Source organism: Triticum aestivum, chromosome 6A (genome assembly GCF_018294505.1).
Source record: "Triticum aestivum cultivar Chinese Spring chromosome 6A, IWGSC CS RefSeq v2.1, whole genome shotgun sequence".
Taxonomy (NCBI): Eukaryota; Viridiplantae; Streptophyta; class Magnoliopsida; order Poales; family Poaceae; genus Triticum; species Triticum aestivum.
Genome location: NC_057809.1, coordinates 146,263,217 through 146,269,120, shown reverse-complemented (window position 1 = coordinate 146,269,120; position 5,904 = coordinate 146,263,217).

The following is a 5,904-nucleotide window of genomic DNA, read 5'->3' as shown; positions in this document are numbered from 1 at the left end:
GGTAACCAAACGCTTCTTCAACTCCTAAAAACTAGCCTCACATTCCTCCGTCCATATGAACTTGGTATCCTTCTTCAACAACTCCATCATAGGCTTCGCAATCTTTGAGAAATTCTCAATAAACCTCCAGTAGTATCCTGCGAGTCCCAGAAAACTCCGGATCTCTCCCACGGTGGTTGGTGCTTCCCACTTGGTCACGGTATCAACTTTAGTGGGATCTACTGCTATACCTTCTCCGGATATAACGTGTCCGAGAAATCCAACTTCTTCAACCAAAACTCACATTTGCTAAACTTGGCATATAATTGATGTTCTCTGAGCTTTCCAAGAGCCAAACGCAAATGTTCCTTATGATCCTCTTCATTCTTCGAGTAAACCAGGATATCATCAATGAACACTACGACGAACTTATCCAAGAACTCCATAAACACTTTGTTCATCATGTTCATAAAATATGCAGGTGCGTTAGTCAGACCAAATGACATAACGGTATACTCGTACAGCCCATACCTGGTGGTAAAAGCCGTCTTGGGTATATCCTGTTCCCGAATCTTCAACTGGTGGTATCCTGATCGCAGATCGATCTTGGAAAATACCTTAGCTCCTTGCAATCGATCAAACAGATCATTGATCATCGGTAGTGGGTACTTGTTCTTGATGGTTACTTCATTCAATCCTCGATAATTGACAACCATCCTTAACGATCCATCCTTCTTTTCTACTAGAAGTACTGGTGTTCCCCAAGGTGAAGAAGTTGGGCGAATATATCCTTTATCCGGTAACTCCTTAATTTGTTTCTTAATTTCCACCAAATCCTTTGCAGGCATCCTATATGGTCTCTTTGATATTGGCCTTGTGCCTGGCAAAAGCTCAATCAAAAACTCAATATCTCTATCCGGTGGCATGCCTGGCAACTCTTCTGGAAATACATCAGGGAAATCCTTCACTACTGGTACTTCCTCCTGCACAACTCCTATTAAGCAATTTACTTGAGTCCTCTTTGGCACATGTCGGGATACATACTTGATCCTTCTCCCTTCTGGGGTGGTAAGCAAATTTGACTTACTGGCACATTCAATATTCCCTTCATACTTTGACAACCAATCCATGCCTAATATCACATCCAATCCTTGGGATTCCAACACTATTAGGTCTGAGGGAAAACATAGTTACCAATTCTTAATGGTAACCGTTCACACCATAGACTAGCCATATATTCTGCTCCAGGCGAGGTTACTAACATGGGTGACCTAAGGGCTTGGGTTGGCAGTTTATACTTATCCACAAATCCCCTTGATATGTATGAATGCGATGCACCAGTATCGAAAAAAACGAGTGCAGTAAATGACTTAACTAAAAACTTACCGATTACTGCATCCGGCTGCTCTTCAACCTCCTCCACGTTAACGTGGTTCACCTGTCCCCTGTTGAAAGGGTTCGGCTTCTTCCCAGAGCTTCCATTGCCATTTCCATTCTGGGATTCAGGACATTCATTGGCATAATGTCTGGTCTTCTGGCACTTAAAGCAAGTGACTTGGCTCAGGTCTTTCTTGGATGGGGTTGATGGGTTGGTACGGTTCTGGCCGTTGCTTCCTCCATTCCCATTACCATTCCTGGGGCCATTGTGATTGTGCGAGCTACCTCCTCCATGGGTATGCTGAAAATGTCCTCCCGGCCTAGGGGTAAATCGTGGCTTCTGCTGAGCTCCTGAATTGTACTTTCCTTGTGCATACTTCCTCTTGCGATTCTCAATTTGCTGCTGCTTCCCTTCAATCATGAGAGCATGATCTACCAACTCCTGGTAGTTGTTGAAGGTTGCTACCATCAACTGCATGCTCAACTCATCATTCAGTCCTTCCAGAAATTTCTCCTACTTTGCTGCATCCGTAGCAACGTAATCTGGGGCATAACGTGCTAATTTACTAAAGTCTTCCACATACTGGCCAACTGTCCATCCTCCTTGGCGCAAGTTGCGAAACTCTCGCTTCTTCATGGCCATAGCTCCTGCTGAAACATGGGCAGTATGAAAAGCCTGCTGAAACTGGTCCCATGTGATAGTATTGACAGGGAAAGTGGCTGTGAAATTCTCCCACCATGATGCTGCGGGTCCTTCAAGCTGATGTGCGGCAAACTTCACCTTCTCCGCATCTGTGCATCCTGTTGTGGTCAACTCTCTAGCTGTCTTGCGGAGCCAATCATCTTCTACTATCGGCTCGGTGCTACTGGAAAACACCGGTGGATTCATCCTAAGAAAACGGGCTAAGTGATCAACAGGTGGTGGTGGTGGTGGTGGGTTGTTGTTGTTGTTGTTCCCCTGGTTCTGATTCTGGACTAGCAACTGCATCAATGTGTTCTGCTGCTGGATCAACTGAGTGAGCTCCGGTGGAAAGGTAAATCTGGGGTCACGTCTCGAAGGCATCTGAGGGTTTAGAAAAGATGAGATTTAAGAATAGAGGGGGTCTAAAGAGAAAACACTACCCATATGCACATGAGGCAAAAGCAAACAATTCACTTCATTCAATCAATCAAACAAGGGCATACAATCGATCTAACTATCGCAAAAGTGCTCGGACTATAATATTTACATGATGGACTACTACTACTGATGTGGTGGTCTACTAGAAATATTCTTCGGTTGCAGACTCCATGATATCTGCTCCGGCTTCATCAACATAGTCATCATCGCTATCGTCGGGATCCGAGTCGGTGTCGTCGATGATGATGTAGTCTTCCGGGCGAATCTCCTTGGGTTCTTCGTCTTCTTCTACCGGTGTAGGGCCTCCCATAAATATTCCGATCTTCATTGTTAGGTCGGCATTCTTATCCACTAATACTTCAATTTCTTCTTCATAATCTTCACGAGTAGCCTTGAGTTCTTCCTCCAGTTCCTTGATTCTTGTCTTTGCCTTCTTCAGGTCTATCATGTCGGCGCACATCTGATTCTCCTGACGTCTAATGTGCTGGTTTAACTCCTGGATGAAAGCTGCAATTGATCTATCCTTTCTGGTGCTGATCATCTCCCAGTGCTCATCTCGGCGCCCACAAATCTGGTAGATAGTATCCTTGAGATCATTGCGGTAGACTTCTCCAATGCGTCCCATGGCGATGTGAGCTGCCATGCTCTTTCCTAGATTCCAAGTTGGTGCATCAAAAGAAAACTCTATGGGCTCAGTGACTGGCATGAACGTCCTTCCTGGAACTTGAACTTGAATCATCCAGCGCTCTTCTTCAGGTAAAGTGGCGTTGTAGGTTCCGGTGAAGCTTGGTACTCCTATGTTCAGGTATCTAGTGACTTCCTTCAAGTGACGTCCAAAGGGTGTGTCTTCATCCGGTTGAGTGAACTTGTTCCTTGCATCCGCCATCCTAAAAGAGTAGAAAAGATGAGGAGTCAGAAAGAGAAGAGAGTGAGTAGTGATCTAGGTCTTTAGCTTAGTGGTCGTGTCCTACAGTCAGCGTGTGCTCTGATACCATCTTGTAGCGACCAGACCTCAAACGGTCCAATCTCTGTGCTCCGGTGTCATCCCTGGATCAGTAATGCTGACACCACACAGTACTTGAAGGATTTATAGCAGAGTAGCAATCACACACTTATTACATCGAGTGTCTCAAAGAGAACTTATTACAATAAATATGGCTTAAGGCCATCTAATAACGATAACAGCGGAAGGCTTGGAAGATAAGTGAGTCCATCAACTCCAACGGCATCACTGAGTATAGAACCACGACCTAAAACTCCTTAATCGTCGTCTGAAAAGTCTGCAACATTAACGTTGCAGCCCGAAAACGGGTCAGCACATGGAATATGCTGGCAATGTAACACATAGAGAGTAATGGAATGAAACAGCCATTCTATATGCATATTTGGCTGGTCGAAAGCTCTATGGTTACAGTTTTGCGGAAAGCCAATTTTTCCCTACTGCAAAGGAATAAATTTATTTAACTATCATGGTGGTTGTTAAACATTGAGAATGGTTGACAGCATTCTCAATCCCAATTAAACATCATCATTAAACAAAACACAACAAAATTAATTTTAGAGTAACATGTTGAGATTCACATGATAATCCAGATACTAGATACTCAAGATGTCCATAACCGGGGACACGGCTAACCATGATTAGTTTATACACTCTGCAGAGGTTTGCGCACTTTTCCCCACAAGACTCGATCGCCTCCGTTTGGTTTCTCGCACTACACGGTGTTTGAGAAACGGATGACCGAGACATAGTCTTTCAGAAGCGCTAGCACCTTACGATGGGTAGACCGTACCACCTACATCCCCTACATCTGCTAGTCTACCACTGTAAGAGTTCGCACGACTTAGTCAATTATGCTAGAGCCCATAATAGCTTGTGGCTGCACACGGAAGTTTCTAGCATGAATAATCTCATGATCCCTTTGAGCCTGGGTGGCGGTCCATAAAGAAAAACAGGCAATCCTGGAATACCCAGGTACCTCAATCCACCCAGATGTGTGTTTAAGTTGCCACCTTAAATAAACCATTAATTAACAATCTCACATCTGTCATGGATACACTCACCCAATCCACGTCTACTAGCATAGCATGGCATAATAAGCAACGTAGAAGTAACTCCCAAAGGTTTGATAATAAACAGGTAATAGGTACTACCTCAACTACTTCCCAAACCCACAATTTAATTAGATCCTAATCATGCAATGTGTAAGGATTGATCTAATGCAATAAAACTGGGTAGTAGGAGGTATGATCAAAGTGTTACTTGCCTTGCTGATGATCCGGGAAACCTAGCGATTCGAAGTAACAAGCGGCGCACTCCGGGTACTCTATCGCAAACAAACAAGCATACAATAAGTACTCAACTAATGCACAGGTAAAACTCAAATAAGAGATCTAACCAGAAGGTTCAACTTAAGAACTCCGGTTGGCAAAAAGAATCAAATCGAACGAAGCAACGAAAGACAAACGCAAAAGAAACAGGCTTCGTTTACTATTCTGGATCTAAGGCAATTTTTATAGTGGAAAATACTTGTTTGAGTTGGTTAATCGGAAAGAGGGTTTCGAGACGAAACTCCAGGCGCTTGAATCGCCTGATTCCGATAAACGAGCGAAAAGTTAGACTAAAACAAAAATCGGATCAGAAATCGCGATCAGAAAAATCGCGGATTTAATCCGAGAAAAAGAAAAACGACGAACGTTCGTTAAACTGACCGAACGGACGAACTCTCACTATTTAAATAAACCGGAAATCCAATCTATTAAAAAAACTAAACTAAAAAAACGAACAAAACCGTCGGAAAAACGAACGGTTTTTTCGGGAAAAAATGGCGACTAAAAAAACTACCTCCGGCAACTCCGGCGACTATTCCGGCGGCGGTGGCGGTGGTCCGACGGCGGCGGCGTCGGCGGCAAGGCGGCGGCGGCGCGGGGCGAAGGCGATGCGGCAAGGCGGCGGCGTAGGAGGCGGCGGGCGCGGGGCTAGGGTTTGGGGGGGTTCTGGCTGGGCCTCCCGGGCTTTTAAAGCCGGACGGGCCTTAGTGTCCGGGTCGGACACGGTCCGTAGGTCGGTTGCGCGTTTTTTATATAAATAGTTACGCTCAGAAAAAAACAAAAGGACTACTAAACGGACTCCAAAAATCCCGAAATAAATTTTCCTCGGCTTCTAAAATCAAGCCGCATAGGATGAACATTTATTTGGGGCCTAAATGCAATTTTGAAAAACGCGCATTTTTCCTAAATTCAAATAAAATAGCAAATAAAACCAAATAAAATCTTGTTTGATTTTTTTATTAAATCCTCAATATTTCTTTATTTTTGGGAAAGTCATTTTATTCCCTCTCTCTTATTTTTATATTAGAAATAATTGAAGATAAAATAAATAAAATCAAATGATCCTATTCTCACAATTTGAGACAACTCTAACATGA